At 48.2% G+C, this 16,720-nt stretch overlaps 1 long non-coding RNA gene across 5 annotated transcripts; it reads left to right on the top strand.

Annotated features, from left to right (window-relative positions):
* The first annotated feature begins 302 nt into the window (after positions 1-302).
* On the top strand, positions 303-4,251 carry LOC132085103 (uncharacterized). Of its 5 annotated transcripts, none has more exons than XR_009420156.1 (5): positions 303-877; positions 1,502-1,565; positions 2,263-2,338; positions 3,106-3,223; positions 3,818-3,994. It is a non-coding gene; the product is annotated as an uncharacterized LOC132085103 (long non-coding RNA). The 5 variants fall into 5 exon arrangements; XR_009420154.1 differs by having other exon boundaries at positions 306-877; positions 2,456-3,223; positions 3,907-4,251; XR_009420155.1 differs by having other exon boundaries at positions 306-877; positions 2,456-3,223; positions 3,845-3,902.
* The last annotated feature ends 12,469 nt before the right edge of the window (positions 4,252-16,720 follow it).

The following is a 16,720-nucleotide window of genomic DNA, read 5'->3' as shown; positions in this document are numbered from 1 at the left end:
GCCTGCAGAGCGCCGGTGCAGACGGCAGGGGGCGGTGTATAAAGCGAGTATAAAATATCAACTGTATATAAGAAGGAATAAAAAGCTCTGTGTCATGTGCAGCAGTAGAAAATTTCAGGCTCCCAGGGAATAAATAGTTTTCTTTCAATCATTATAGTTTTGGGGTTTTTTTTACTCCCAGGTAGCCAGAAAGTTACTACTGCTGCTTTTTGATTCTAAAGCTAGGAAGGAAAACCAAGATTACAAATACAAGAAAAAGAAAGGGAAAGGGAAGGGGAAAAAAAGGAAAGGAAAGGAAAGAAAGCAGGAGAGCAGAAGGGAAGGGAAGGGAAAGGGGTGAAAAACAGCGTTAAAAAAAGAAAAAGAGTTGGAGGGGAAAAGAGAGGGCATTCGGGAGGAGCGGTCCTGCCTCAGGTCCTTCCCCGCCCTGGGGCGAAGGACCCGTTTGATGCCCGGGAGGGACTGCAGCTCCCGGTGGCGGGGGACGGAGCCGTGGCTGTCAGCCCGAGACTACAACTCCCGGCAGGCCCTGCTGCCGGCGCGGCGTGTGACGCAACGGCTATCGCGGCACATGAGTGGCTACCAGCCCGAGACTCCAACTCCCGGCAGGCCCTGCTGCCGGCGCGACGTGTGCCGCAACGGCCGACGCTGCCCGGGATTGTTCTCTAAATCGGCAGTAAATACAGCTGAGTAAAATTAGCTTGGTTTTCTTCCTTCTTTTTTAACTGAATTGTTTTTATTAAAAATACTATTTGAATATGTAGAAAAAGTGGGGATGTCCTGTACTATATCCTAGCTTTTCTTGTTTATAGGGTGCTCAGAAAACATGCGTCCCTTAGAGTCCCTCAGAAAGGTTCTCAGTGCGATCTCTACCAAGGTATGTATTTACTAATAAGTGATCCCTTTAGATATTTGCCTGTGTACCTTTTCCTGTAATTCAGAGCTTGCGTTCTGTGGGTTTTATGATAAACCTGTAAAATATGTAAGAATGCTTTTGCAAGTCTGAATCGTTGAAGGCAGCAGTAAGTGGATTTAGAGCCTGTTCTTGACCAGACAACGGGAAAAAGTGTGACTTTGATGCTGAACTTGTTTTTTTCATTTTTCATTTGACTTGTCTGGAATGATTTAGGAATAGAGAGAGCTAGAAAAAGAGAGAAATAGAATTGATTATGGAGCACTCCTCAAATGCTCACCACGATTCAGTGTAGAGCCGAAGTGAAGGGTGATGGAACAGAGCTCTGTGCTTTAGAAGGAAATAAATTTAAACCTGACCTCCGCACAGAGTCTCACTAACTTCTTTTGTTTTAAAATACAAAATATTATTAGGAAGTGTTGGAAGTTAGTGTTTTGGGAAAGAAACGGCAGTTCCACAGAACATTCCATTTAACAGAGGCTCTGGGAACGATTCATGTTGTAACTGCTGTCACTGCAATCAGTTGGTGGTTCAGCCTTGAAATGTGCACTTGCCCTTCTATAAAGCACTGTTTTGTTTGCCTTTCAGTGCTATGAGTCTTGATAAATTGGAGAAGAGCCCAAGAGAAATTTTTCATCCCTTGATATAAAAGGTAGGAAGTGACTTTTTTTGGTTTGGTTCTTTTTCTTTATTATTTCCTGGAAATAAAAGTAATTAAGTATAGGTACTACTGGTTTGTTTCTTCCAGTAGCAGATGATAACAATAGCAGTAGTAATAGTAAAAATAATAATAGAAATAATAATAATAGCAATGTAATACTACCTAAACTGTCTTTATCCATTGAACTGGCCATTTCAAATCAAAACTTCTAAACACAAATCAAACCATCATCCTCGTAGAATCTTTCACAGCAGTGGGCTATAGATCCTGGTTTTGTTGACAGGATTTATTGGTTCTGGAATAGCAAGAGGGAAGTACAAGCCTAACTACTTCTAGCTCACAGACCCATCCAGTGAATACTGCTTTGTGTTTTGGTGGGCTTGTGATGACTTTGAAATCAATTGCTCATTCCAGTAAAAAAAATTAATGTTTTTTTGAACCTGACAGCAGAAATAACTTTAGGCACCAACTTAATAATAACAGATCACCAATTTAAGTTCATAATTTTATGCTGTACTATCAAAGTTTAAAGGTAAATTTTTACTTATTAGGAGATGGTATAAAGTGTATGTTCCAATGTGTTGGATGTATGCAAAGGTACATACGTACCCGAAAGTCCTTAGAGGAAACAAATTTTTACGTCTGCTGTTTGATTGTTTCTCATACAATATTTGGTTTTATTTCCCAGGGATCGGTGAATTTTAACTTTGGAGTCCTCTGTGCTAAGGATGCTCAGCCTACAGATGATGAAATGTTCAGTAATGGTGAGTTTTTCACCTTCTCTTTAATTGCTATGCTGATCTGAATAAGAAAAAAACAAAAGCAAGAGAAAAAAAAAGGATGGTTTATTATTTTTTACGCTGTTATGTTTGTTTCCTCAGTATTTGCTGCAGCTCTGCGAACCCAAGCTTTGGGTTCCTTCTGTCCCACTGGGAGTTGCCCAGTTTGGTTGCATCTGGTGAAATTCACCCTGAGACCTTACAGAGCTAGCTCAAACTACGTGAGAGCCATTTGCAGTTCTCTCCAGACACCTGGAGAATGGGTGATGTTTCTGAGGGTCTGGCAAGTATACTTCTATCAAAACTCAGTCTGTGAAATTTCTGGGGAAAACCCTTCTGTGTCCTGAAGGGTTCAAACTCTGGTGAGGATCCAGTTATCAGGTGCTCACCTGGATGGTTCCAGCTCTTAAAGTGAACACTTGTACTCTTACCCTGTAGTTTACATCTATTGTATTTTTGTTATTTTGCAAGATTTTACGGCTTTGCAAAATATTGTGCGTTTCACTCTTTGGAACCTCTCAGATGGTTCTTTGGTGCAGCACCACCTCATGGGACACTTGGCTGCCGTCCTGAAGGGGTTGGTCGCTAGAATTGTAAATCCTGGAGAGTTTGTAAGTCTTCTGTCCCCAGGGAGGTACCATGCTTTGTTTACTTTTGTTCTGTTTGTTAGGCGCTGCTTCTCATTGGAAGTATGAATTTCAAACTACCCTGTTCTTATTTTAACTGTTTTCCTGGTTCTCTCCCTACGGCAGGGAAAGACTCTCGTATCCTTGTCGTCGGGCTCGGTGCTGTCCAAGAAGATGCAGAGACTAAAAAAATCATAAGAAGCAAAATATGACTGCAGGGAAAACAAGCTGGAGAGAACAAAAGGTGATATTGTTATCCTTACCCTGTATTAGAAACATCCGCTGTGCTTTGATGCTGGCAGCTGCCAGGGGCTTGTTAGCTCTTTGTAGGCAGGTGTAGGTGTTCACTTGTAGGTTTTTTCTCTGGACAAGTCAATTCAAACTTTGCTAAGCTTATATTTGCAAATTACTCTCTAGCACAGTCCAGCATGACATTTTTGAATGTTGTAAAAATACCATGTTACTTGGAAATTGCTAATGATGAGAAGCTTTAGGGAAAAATAAGATGTCAGGGTTGGGAGATGTGAGAAGAATTTTGAGGGGATGTTAGACTGAAATAAAGCACACTTGAAGCTGGACTGGCACGCTGGCAGATCCCCTATTAAACAGTAGCGCTGAGATTAGCCTGGGGGTTGCCCATTGTTTCTGTAGAAATAAATGTTTTCTGGTCTTCAGAGGTAAGCTGCTTTGAAAAGCTGGAAGGCACAGCATAGTGACAATCCGTGTGCTTCGCATTAAAAATAGATTTCAGAAGGGTCCTAGGCTTTTGTCTTTTCCTAGAAGTCGATGTAATCCTATTGAGGAGTTTTTAATTCTGTGCTGCCATGTCATCGATCAGGGCCCTGTCGTACTAATCATCATACAGATGCAAAACAAAAAATCAGACCCTGTCCCGACCACTTAGAGCCCAGAACACGATTTCCTCAGGCTGCCATTTGTGTGCCATCGGTACTCACCACGGAAGCGAGCTGGGGATTGTTGCACCCGTTGGGAACAAACCGCTTCTCGTCACACAGAAATGGAATTGGGACGACGCCTCAGCCAGCCTCTCTCTCCTGAATCTGCAGCAGAGCAGTTCCAGTCCATGCGGGCAATCCAGCTCCTGACGATCTGAGCGCACGGAGCAGCGCTCAGCTGCTGTGGGGGGCTCAGGGAGGGCAGAGTGTGCATTGTCATCTTCCTGAACCTACAGACGCGAATCAAAGTGAGAAGCCACAGGGTGGAAATCAGTCGCATATATGCTAAATAAAACTTGCAGGTTTTTTTTAAGAATTGTTTTTGCTTGTTCTTTGTTGTGCTTCTGTGCTTAGAAAACCTCCCTTTACAATCAGTTCAATTCATCAATTGAACCTTTGTTTGCAGACTCTCACTGAGCAGAATTTGTTGCAGACTCAGTGCACGCTGTGCAGGCCTCCCGGGAGTGTGAGGAGCTCACGTGTGCTACTTTTTGCTTTAGGACGCTCTGAGGTATTTATTCCTTTTGGGATACATGATGAGAATTCCCAAGAGAGGTAGTTATAAGGTATGACATCGGGAAAAAGCCTGTGTGGTTGGAATGTTGTTGCTGTCAAAAGTTAATTTTTTCTTAGCCAGTAGTTAGCTTTTTGCTTTATTTTTGTGGTATCAATATTTTATTGTTTAAAAAATTCCTTCAAAATAACTTCAGTGGTCGCCCACCAGTACCTTGTTCAGATTTGCCTATTTGCTTGTAGCTGAAATGTTCACATCTTGTTTATCATTCTATTTAAGAAACTGCTGCCCAGCCAACTAATAACTGAATATCCATCTGTCTAGGACACGGGGAGAGGATTTAGGTAATGTCTTTATTTCCAGAAAAAAGTTCCAGTGTAGTTTCTAAATAGAGGAGAAGGGGGTGAAGACTCGGGGCTCTGATGCCGTTGGGGCACCCCAAGGTCCCCAGGAGAGGGGGCCCCACTGCGGTGCAGGAGCAGGTGTGTTCTCATGTAATATTGAACAAATTATAAATATAAATATGAAAATTATAAACATGAAAATATTTTTAAAATACTTAAGTAAAGCGGGTTTTCTTTATTGGTCAATAGGCAGTGTTTTGATTGTAAAAATTATAAATGCAAATAATATAAAGGTAGAAATCTAAGTTTAGAAATATATAATAAATACATACAGATAAATATAAAAATTTAAAATATCAGAAAAAATTAGTTGTAGCAGTAGATATTATACATAATTTAAATAATAATTTAAATCTATTTGAAAATTTTATATATATAATATATCATTATTAATGTAATACATCCAAAGAAACGATAAATTAAAATATGAATGTATAATTATACAAAGTATAAATAAAAAATATTTCAGTATCCTTTAAAAGAAGGGTTTTTTTATTTATTTGGTTAGAGACGGGGTTTTTATTTGGAATAATGGAAGTATTATAGAAGTATAAAATTAAATATAGAAATATACAGTCAATATAGAAAGATATTTGTAAAAACACGAGCGAACGACGCCTCCTTCGGCCGAACCAAGGCGAGACCGGCGGAACCTGACGGCCTCGAGCGAACCGAGGCCAGGCTTGCGAGGCTGCCTGAACGGAGCCGAGCTCAGCCGAACCGAGCCCGCTGCTCTCGTGCGCGCTAATTAGCGCGAGTGCGGTCACTGCCCAATGAGCTCCTGTGCCACGCCGCGCTCCCGATCGTGTCCGTGCGATGGCCGGGCCGCCCGCGGGACGCGGCAGCAGGAGAGCCCCGAGCCGGGCGAGTTTAACGTGAGGCGGCGCCGCTTGCCCGCCGTCAGGGAGCCGAGCCGAGGCGAGCTCAGCCGAACGCGGAGAGAGCGGCTCCGAGTTGGGCCGAAGCGAGCCGAGCCGCGCCGAGGGCAGAGAGCGGCTCCGAGTTCGGCCGAAGAGAGCCGAGGCGCGCCGAGCGCACTGATCGGCTCCGAGTTCGGCCGAGGCGAGCCGGGCCGCGCAGAGAGTGGCTCCGAGTTCGACCGAAGCGAGCCGAGCCGCGCCGAGCGCAGAGAGCGGCTCCGAGTTGGGCCGAAGCGAGCCGAGCCGCGCCGGGCGCACAGAGAGGCTCCGAGTTCGGCCGAAGAGAGCCGAGCCGCGCCGGGCGCACAGAGAGGCTCCGAGTTCGGCCGAAGCGAGCCGAGCCGCGCCGGGCGCACAGAGAGGCTCCGAGTTCGGCCGAAGCGAGCCGAGCCGCGCCGGGCGCACTGATCGGCTCCGAGTTCGGCCGAAGCGAGCCGAGCCGCGCCGGGCGCAGAGAGCGGCTCCGAGTTCGGCCGAAGCGAGCCGAGCCGCGCCGGGCGCACAGAGAGGCTCCGAGTTCGGCCGAAGCGAGCCGAGGCGCGCCGAGCGCAGAGAGCGGCTCCGAGTTCGGCCGAAGCGAGCCGAGCCGCGCCGGGCGCACAGAGCGGCTCCGAGTTCGGCCGAAGCGAGCCGAGCCGCGCCGGGCGCAGAGAGCGGCTCCGAGTTCGGCCGAAGCGAGCCGAGCCGCGCCGGGCGCACAGAGAGGCTCCGAGTTCGGCCGAAGCGAGCCGAGCCGCGCCGAGCGCAGAGAGCGGCTCCGAGTTCGGCCGAAGCGAGGCGATCCGTGCCGAAGGGTCGAGTCCAGCCGAATGCAGATGACAATGGCCGAGTTTAGCCGATTACAGCCGCATTTAGCCGAGCAGCTGTGAGCCTTGCACGCTTGAGGTGAGCGTGCATCGTTGCCGGCCTGGGATTGAGTGAAATGCACTAAGGAAACCAGCTCTGGGGAGGGAGGCAGGGAAATCCTCTCTTAACGTTTACCAATTCGTCCGTCAAACTCATCACGGCAGGACAGAGTGAAGACTGAAAGTGTAAGAAGATGTGGAGGGAAACAGAGAATCTGGCAGGAGCATCGAACGCACAAGTGCACGAATTTTGCTTTTTGCTTGGATGTAAACTCAGAAGTTGTAAGGAATTTGGGAAGGAGAAGGGACATTTCAGAAGGAGAAGAAGTTGTTGTTGGAGTCCTGGCAAAAGCTTTAAAAAAAAAAAAAAAGTGGTTTCTTTTTTCTTCACTATTATATTCTTTGGTGGTATATGGTGTGCTGTTTTATTTCTTGGTGTTATTAGCTCTGTGTAAATTGATTTTTGAGTCAAGCTAACTTTGCATGGGTTGTTTTGTATTTGAGGTAGGATCAATTTCAAGAGGTTTCTTTCACAGACTTCTGATAGGTATTACTGGGATTTTGGTTTTGTTTACTGTATGCATAAACATAGAGATTTGGTAGGGCCAGCTGGGCTGCTGGAGTTTTGGGTGTGAATTTATTAGATGGCTTTTGTTAAACACAGAATAATTATGTAAGGTAACAGCAAATTACCCAATTACCCAATTGATCTAGCTATGTAACCTTACCACAAAGTTTTATATCTTGCCAGTTTTCTGTTCTTCTGCTCCAAGTAGTTGTTGCAAAAAAAGAAAGCACTGTTACTTTTCTGAAAAGTTTTCTTCTATAACAAGCCCTTTACTGCCCTTGAATGTGAGTCAGAGGAGCCAAACAGCTGCAGCTGCTCTGAGGGCTTGGTGGGATTCGCCCCCTCCCTTTTCCTGGGTGCCATGGGAACGAGAGGCGGGCACAATCAGGGGTATATTAACCCCAGCCGTGGCTGAGGGGCTTCATTCCCTCTCTGGGATGTGCTGGGTTAAGAGCTCTCCTCATTTCAGTGAAGAGGCTTTTTCAGCCCGTCTCAGCATCTTTTCAGCAGGTGTTTCTGGGCATCTAAAGCACAGAGGCTTGGAAGATTCTGTGAAGAAAACAGCATGGAATACAGGGAGTATTTAGGTTTGTGATTTTGGGTTTTGTGTTTAGGAGTGGTAAGGTGCTTTTGTAATTTTTAGTTTTGCTCTGGTTGTTTTTTTGGTTGGATTTCTTTTGGTGGAATTTTTGGTTTTTTTTGGTTTTCATTTTGGGGTTTTTAGTTGGTTTTTGTGGGGGTTTTGGATTTTTTGATGTTTTCTGTGGTTTTTTTGTTTCTGTGGGGAGTTAGGTGTTTTGGGATTTATTGTTTGTGTGGGTTTTGTTTGTTTGGTTTTTTTTCTTTGTTTGTTTTTGGGATTGGTTTTGTTGGGGTTTTTTTTGTTTTGTTTTTTTTTTTAATTGAGGAGTGCAACTCCCTGAAATTCCAAGCTGTGTCAAGCACAACATTTTATTCAGCAGATTGATCATGTCACAAGAGGGATCCGCCCAAGGTCCAAGATGATGTTTGAGATTGAGGCTTCAGGTGAGTTGAGGATTGTGACTGGGAGAGGGAGGGTGAGCAGTTAGGAGTTCTTGGGAGGGAGTTTGCAGGCAGCAGGGTGAGAAAGGGTCTTTATTTGTTTATTTGAGGCCTCCCCCACACAAGGCTTCTCAGAAGCCTAGCAGAGGCATTCCCATGTCTTACAGCACACAAGGTCATCCACTGCACTCAGGGGAATGCCATTTAACTTTGCCTTTCTCTAACCCAGGTGCCACTCCTAATGAAGGCCTTGGAATCATGATGAAGCTGGAGCCTGAAGGAGCCAGGCACACTCAGGAGAGGGCAAGTAGCTGACTTGGTGGGATTTGGCCCACATAACTCTGGACTCATACTTTGGTTTTGGTTTTCTTTATTGTAGCTCACCGAGAGGCTCACAGGCCATCACGAGGCCCTCCGAGGCAGACTCATTTCAGGTGCAACGTGGATTCCCATCACCGATCATCCAAAAGATAAGTCGAGGGCCTTGGCCTGGAGATGAGAGAATAGTGGGTTGGGAGTTCTTGGGGCAGATTTGAAAATTGGCAGCCGGAAAAGCAATCTTCTCCAAGGGCCTCTTAGGACAGCTAAAGGGAGAGGCTCTACTTTTGATGGCAGCTTTCAGGCGGGCAGTGCAGAACAGCTCCGGTCTGTGTTGTGTTGTCCAGTGTTCTGTGTTCCCTAGTGTGTCTTTGGGGTCCCTTTTGCCTTCTCCCCTCGAGACCCTCACCACAAGCATGATGTGTCGTGTTTCATGTCCCCCCTGTTTGCCACTTTCTGTGTCACGGGTGTGTGCACACATTTTTTGCCGGAGCTGTTCTGCCCTGCCGCATGGCCTGCTGCAGTAGGAGAAACCGTGGGGCGTTGGAATTTGTAATGCTGGCTGTACTTGGGCTCTAGATGCTATTCTTAGATTGACATAAGGTGTTTGCACCTTTTGAGTTATCCTGGTGGTGTTTGGCATATGTTGTAACTTTCTTTCAGGTGCAGACGCATTCCATGTGTGGCCGGGGGTCAGAGTTAGGAGGTGTCGGGCCTTCTTAGGAGTGCGGTGAGTAGCTGAGTGGTGGGGTTTTGGCCGATGCGGTGCCAAGATCAGGGACTGATGTTTGGTTCTCTTTAATACAGCTGTCTGAGAGACACCAGCCTGGTGCCAGCAGGACCTTCCCAGCTGACGAGGTGGCCTTTCTTTGCACCTGACAGGGACCAGCATCCCCAGATGTCTGAGAGATAAGTAGAGGGCTGTGACCCACAGAGGGGATGAAAGCACGGTGCTGGTTTGGGAATTCCTGGGAGGGGGTTTTGAGTCCAATTTTGGAGGGGGGGGGTGTGGTGTGTTCATGAAGTGGCCCCTTAGGCCCCATAAAAGCCAAGTCTCACTTTTGATTGCAGTGCTGAGGTGTGCAGCAGGGCAGAGCAGTCCCGGTGTGTCTCGTGTCACTTCTCTATTGTGCATTATGTGTTGTTTGCGTATGCCATATCTTTCACTTAGGGGGGCCTGTGAGAAACCCTGGCATCATTGTTAGCCTCTGTGATCTCTGCACTCCTTGGCCTGGCGCCCAGGCCACAGAGCTTTTGACTAGGGAGCTCAGACAAGCATCAGACTCTCTTCTCTCTTTGGAAGCATCCAGTCAGACGTCTTTTCAGGTCTTGTTCTGAGCTGTATGGACAGCTGTGCCCCACCTGGATCCATTATGGTGGATTAGGACTTGTAATATTACGAGGTTAGGTAGAGGATTTTGACTGTAGGATTCCTAGGCATCAGTCTTTGCTGTTCTTGGAATAAATCATTCAGTAATCATCTTCTTCCTCCAGGGTTCTCTGAGCCTCATCGGCTCACCATCGGTCTCAGCTCACTCATCTCCTTTTGCATTCTCTCAGTCCTTGCAGCCGTTTTCCTTGCCAAGAGATTTCTGTTCCTGTTGTGTCCCCGTTGTCTGTCCTATCCTGTGTCATGGCTCTCAGCACACATTTGTGCCCGAGCTGCTCAGCCGTGCTGCACAGCCTGGTGCGATAGGAGAAGTCCCAGGGACTTGGAGTTTGTAATGTGGGGTGTAGTTGGACTCTAGATGGGATTTGTAGATGGGCACATCATATCTGGAGCTCATCAGTTATCCTGCCACAGTGTGACTCTTGTCCTAACTTTTTTTTCAGGTTCAGATGGATTAAATGTGTGCCAGAGGGCCCCATGCCAGGTGTGGGGATTCTCCTGAGTAGGTGAGGCCCCATTTGCCTCTGCAGCAGACTCTGTTACACCTCTCAACTGACTCTGTTACACTGCTGTTCTTTGTCTTTCTTTTAGGAAGTAAATCTGGATGCCAGCAGTCAACGTGAGCAGTGGAGAGAATTGGTTGTTATTGCTCAGCTCTCAAGCACAACAATTTTTCAGCAGATTCATCGTGTCACAAGAGGGATCTGCCCAGTGTCAAGGATGATGTTTGAGATTGAGGCTTCAGGTGAGTTGAGGATGGTGACTGGGAGAGGGAGGGTGAGCAGGCATCCAGTTAGGAGTTCTTGAGAGGGGGTTTGCAGGCAGCAGGGTGAGAAAGGGTCTTTATTTGTTTATTTGAGAGCCCCTCCCAAGGTGTCTCAGAAGCCTAGCAGAGGCATTCCCATGGCTTACAGCATACAAGGTGATCCACTGCACTCAGAGGAATGCCATTTAACTTTGTCTTTCTGTAACCCAGGTGCCACTGCTAATAAAGGCCACAGCCTTGGAATCAGGATGAAGCTGGAGCCTGAAGGAGCCAGGCACACTCAGGAGAGGGCAAGTAGCTGACTTGCAGGGATTTGGCCCACATAACTCTGGACTCATACTTTGGTTTTGGTTTTCTTTATTGCAGCTGACCGAGAGGCTCACAGGCCATCACAGAGCCCTCCAAGGCAGACTCATTTCAGGTGCAGCGTGGATTCCCCTCACCGATCATCCAAAAGATAAGTCGGGGGCCACAGCCTGGAGATGGTGGAGTAGCAGGTTGGGAGTTTTTGGGACAGATTCAAAAATGAGCAGAGAGGAAAGCAATCTTCTCCAAAGGCCTTTTAGGACAGCTAAAGGGAGAGGCTCTACTTTTGATGGCAGCTTTCAGGCGGGCAGTGCAGAACAGCTCCGGTCTGTATCCTGTTGTCCGGTGTGCTGTGTTCCCTAGTGTGTCTTTGGGGTCCCTTTTGCCTTCTCCCCTCGAGACCCTCACCACAAGCATGATGTGTCGTGTTTCATGTCCCCCTGTTTGTCACATTCTGTGTCACGGGTGTGTGCACAGATTTGTGCCAGAGCTGTTCTTCCCTGCCGCATGGCCTGCTGCAATAAGACGAACCATAGGGAGGGGGAATTTGTAATGTTGGCTGTACTTGGGCTCTAGATGCTATTCCTAGATTGACATAAGGTGTTTGCAGCTTGTGAGTAACCCTGGTGGTGTTTGACATATGTTCTAACTTTCTTTCAGGTGCAGATGCATTCCACGTGTGGCAGAGGGTCAGGGTTAGGAGGTGCCGGGCCTTCTTAGGAGCGCGGTGAGTAGCAGAGTGGTGGGGTTTTGGCCAATGCGGTGCCAAGATCAGGCCCTGATGTTTGGTTCTCTTTAATCTAGCTGTCTGAGAGACACCAGCCCGGTGCCAGCAGGACCTTCCCAGCTGACGAGGTGGCCTTTCTTTGCACCTGACACAGACTGGCATCCCCAGATGTCTGAGAGATAAGTAGAGGGCTGCGACCCACAGTGGGGATGAAGGCATGGTGCTTGTTTGGGAATTCCTGGGAGGGGTTTTTGAGTCCAGTTTGGAGCGGGGGGTGTTCATTAAACGGCTCGTTAGGCCCCATGAAAGCCAAGTCTCACTTTTGATCACAGTGCTGAGGTGTGCAGGGCAGAGCAGTCCCCGTGTGCATCGTGTCACTTGTCTGTTGTGCATTGTGTGTTGTTTGTGTATCTCCTGTCTTCTACCTTAGGCCTTTGAGGGCCCTGTCAGTACCCCTGGCATCATTGTTAGCGTCTGTAATCTCTGCATTCCCTGGTCTGGCACCCGGGCCACAGAGCTTTTGACTCGCGAGCTCAGACAGGCATCAGACTCTCTTCTCTCTTTGGAAGCATCCAGTCAGATGTCTTTTCAGGTCTTGTTCTGAGCTGTATGGACAGCTGTGCCCCACCTGGATCCATTATGGTGGATTAGGACTTGTAATATTACGAGGTTAGGTAGAGGATTTTGACTGTAGGATTCCTAGGCATCCGTCTTTGCTGTTCTTGGAATTAATCATTCAGTAATCATCTTCTTCCTTCAGAGTTCTCTGAGCCTCATCAGCTCACCATCGGTCTCAGCTCACTCATCTCCTTTTGCATTCTCTCAGTCCTTGCAGCCGTTTTCCTTGCCAAGAGATTTCTGTCTGTGTCTTGTGCCTATTGTTTGTCACGTCCTGTCCTGTGTCACGGGTGTCTGCACACTTTTGGGATGGGGCTGCTCTGCCGTGCTGCACAGCCTGGTGCGATAGGAGAAGTCTTGGAGACTTGGAGTTTGTAATGTGGGGTGTAGTTGGACTCTAGATGGGATTTGTAGATGGACACAGGACATCTGGAGCTCATCAGTTATCCTGCCACAGTGTGACTCTTGTCCTAACTTTTTTTTCAGATTCAGATGGATTAAATGTGTGCCAGAGGGCCCCATCCCGGGCGAGGGGATTGCCCCGAGCCGGTGAGGCCCCATTTGTCTCTGCAGCAGAAGTGTGTATGGTGAGTGTGTTACAGCTCTGTTCTTTGTCTTTCTTTTCAGGATGTCAATCTGGATGCCAGCAGTCAAGGTGAGCAGTGGACAGAACTGGCTGTTATTGCTCAGCTCTCAAGCACAACAATTTTTCAGCAGATTCATCGTGTCACAAGAGGGATCTGCCCAGTGTCAAGGATGATGTTTGAGATTGAGGCTTCAGGTGAGTTGAGGATGGTGACTGGGAGAGGGAGGGTGATCAGGTATCCAGTTTAGGAGTTCTTAGGAGGGGGTTTGCAAGCAGCAGGGTGAGAAAGGGTGTTTATTTGAGGGCACCCCACACAAGGCTGAGAAGCCTAGCAGAGGCATTGCCATGTCTTAGAGCACACAAGGTGATCCACTGCACTCAGAGGAATGCCATTTAACTTTGTCTTTCTGTAACCCAGGTGCCACTCCTAATGAAGGCCACAGCCTTGGAATCAGGATGAAGCTGGAGCCTGAAGGAGCCAGGCACACTCAGGAGAGGGCAAGTAGCTGCCTTGGTGGGATTTGGCCCACATAACTCTGGACTCATACTTTGGTTTTGGTTTTCTTGATTGCAGCTGACCGAGAGGCTCACAGGCCATCACAGAGCCCTCCAAGGCAGACTCATTTCAGGTGCAGCGTGGATTCCCCTCACCGATCATCTAAAAGATAAGTCGGGGGCCGCGGTCTGGAGATGAGACGATGGGAGAGTATCAGGTTGGCAGTTCTTTGGCCAGATTTAAAAATTGGCAGTGGGGAAAGCAATCTTCTCCAAAGGCCTCTTAGGACAGCTAAAGGGAGAGGCTCTACTTTTGATGGCAGCTTTCAGGCGGGCAGTGCAGAACAGCTCCAGTCTGTATCCTGTTGTCCGGTGTGCTGTGTTCCCTAGTGTGTCTTTGGGGTCCCTTTTGCCTTCTCCCCTCGAGACCCTCACCACAAGCATGATGTGTCGTGTTTCATGTCCCCCTGTTTGTCACATTCTGTGTCACGGGTGTGTGCACAGATTTGTGCCAGAGCTGTTCTTCCCTGCCGCATGGCCTGCTGCAATAAGACGAACCATAGGGAGGGGGAATTTGTAATGTTGGCTGTACTTGGGCTCTAGATGCTATTCCTAGATTGACATAAGGTGTTTGCAGCTTGTGAGTAACCCTGGTGGTGTTTGACATATGTTCTAACTTTCTTTCAGGTGCAGATGCATTCCACGTGTGGCAGAGGGTCAGGGTTAGGAGGTGCCGGGCCTTCTTAGGAGCGCGGTGAGTAGCAGAGTGGTGGGGTTTTGGCCAATGCGGTGCCAAGATCAGGCCCTGATGTTTGGTTCTCTTTAATCTAGCTGTCTGAGAGACACCAGCCCGGTGCCAGCAGGACCTTCCCAGCTGACGAGGTGGCCTTTCTTTGCACCTGACACAGACTGGCATCCCCAGATGTCTGAGAGATAAGTAGAGGGCTGCGACCCACAGTGGGGATGAAGGCATGGTGCTTGTTTGGGAATTCCTGGGAGGGGTTTTTGAGTCCAGTTTGGAGCGGGGGGTGTTCATTAAACGGCTCGTTAGGCCCCATGAAAGCCAAGTCTCACTTTTGATCACAGTGCTGAGGTGTGCAGGGCAGAGCAGTCCCCGTGTGCATCGTGTCACTTGTCTGTTGTGCATTGTGTGTTGTTTGTGTATCTCCTGTCTTCTACCTTAGGCCTTTGAGGGCCCTGTCAGTACCCCTGGCATCATTGTTAGCGTCTGTAATCTCTGCATTCCCTGGTCTGGCACCCGGGCCACAGAGCTTTTGACTCGCGAGCTCAGACAGGCATCAGACTCTCTTCTCTCTTTGGAAGCATCCAGTCAGATGTCTTTTCAGGTCTTGTTCTGAGCTGTATGGACAGCTGTGCCCCACCTGGATCCATTATGGTGGATTAGGACTTGTAATATTACGAGGTTAGGTAGAGGATTTTGACTGTAGGATTCCTAGGCATCCGTCTTTGCTGTTCTTGGAATTAATCATTCAGTAATCATCTTCTTCCTTCAGAGTTCTCTGAGCCTCATCAGCTCACCATCGGTCTCAGCTCACTCATCTCCTTTTGCATTCTCTCAGTCCTTGCAGCCGTTTTCCTTGCCAAGAGATTTCTGTCTGTGTCTTGTGCCTATTGTTTGTCACGTCCTGTCCTGTGTCACGGGTGTCTGCACACTTTTGGGATGGGGCTGCTCTGCCGTGCTGCACAGCCTGGTGCGATAGGAGAAGTCTTGGAGACTTGGAGTTTGTAATGTGGGGTGTAGTTGGACTCTAGATGGGATTTGTAGATGGACACAGGACATCTGGAGCTCATCAGTTATCCTGCCACAGTGTGACTCTTGTCCTAACTTTTTTTTCAGATTCAGATGGATTAAATGTGTGCCAGAGGGCCCCATCCCGGGCGAGGGGATTGCCCCGAGCCGGTGAGGCCCCATTTGTCTCTGCAGCAGAAGTGTGTATGGTGAGTGTGTTACAGCTCTGTTCTTTGTCTTTCTTTTCAGGATGTCAATCTGGATGCCAGCAGTCAAGGTGAGCAGTGGACAGAACTGGCTGTTATTGCTCAGCTCTCAAGCACAACAATTTTTCAGCAGATTCATCGTGTCACAAGAGGGATCTGCCCAGTGTCAAGGATGATGTTTGAGATTGAGGCTTCAGGTGAGTTGAGGATGGTGACTGGGAGAGGGAGGGTGATCAGGTATCCAGTTTAGGAGTTCTTAGGAGGGGGTTTGCAAGCAGCAGGGTGAGAAAGGGTGTTTATTTGAGGGCACCCCACACAAGGCTGAGAAGCCTAGCAGAGGCATTGCCATGTCTTAGAGCACACAAGGTGATCCACTGCACTCAGAGGAATGCCATTTAACTTTGTCTTTCTGTAACCCAGGTGCCACTCCTAATGAAGGCCACAGCCTTGGAATCAGGATGAAGCTGGAGCCTGAAGGAGCCAGGCACACTCAGGAGAGGGCAAGTAGCTGCCTTGGTGGGATTTGGCCCACATAACTCTGGACTCATACTTTGGTTTTGGTTTTCTTGATTGCAGCTGACCGAGAGGCTCACAGGCCATCACAGAGCCCTCCAAGGCAGACTCATTTCAGGTGCAGCGTGGATTCCCCTCACCGATCATCTAAAAGATAAGTCGGGGGCCGCGGTCTGGAGATGAGACGATGGGAGAGTATCAGGTTGGCAGTTCTTTGGCCAGATTTAAAAATTGGCAGTGGGGAAAGCAATCTTCTCCAAAGGCCTCTTAGGACAGCTAAAGGGAGAGGCTCTACTTTTGATGGCAGCTTTCAGGCGGGCAGTGCAGAACAGCTCCGGTCTGTATCCTGTTGTCCGGTGTGCTGTGTTCCCTAGTGTGTCTTTGGGGTCCCTTTTGCCTTCTCCCCTCAATCCCCTCACCACAAGCATGATGTGTCGTGTTTCATGTCCCCCTGTTTGTCACATTCTGTGTCACGGGTGTGTGCACAGATTTGTGCCAGAGCTGTTCTTCCCTGCCGCATGGCCTGCTGCAATAAGACGAACCATAGGGAGGGGGAATTTGTAATGTTGGCTGTACTTGGGCTCTAGATGCTATTCCTAGATTGACATAAGGTGTTTGCAGCTTGTGAGTAACCCTGGTGGTGTTTGACATATGTTCTAACTTTCTTTCAGGTGCAGATGCATTCCACGTGTGGCAGAGGGTCAGGGTTAGGAGGTGCCGGGCCTTCTTAGGAGCGCGGTGAGTAGCAGAGCGGTGGGGTTTTGGCCAATGCGGTGCCAAGATCAGGTACTGATGTTTGGTTCTCTTTACTCTAGCTGTCTCAGAGACACCAGCCC

The sequence above is a fragment of the Ammospiza nelsoni genome, chromosome 28, assembly GCF_027579445.1.
Source record: "Ammospiza nelsoni isolate bAmmNel1 chromosome 28, bAmmNel1.pri, whole genome shotgun sequence".
NCBI classification, from domain to species: Eukaryota; Metazoa; Chordata; class Aves; order Passeriformes; family Passerellidae; genus Ammospiza; species Ammospiza nelsoni.
Note: the sequence above shows the minus strand (reverse complement) of the source record. Positions and strands in the feature narration are given on the sequence as shown.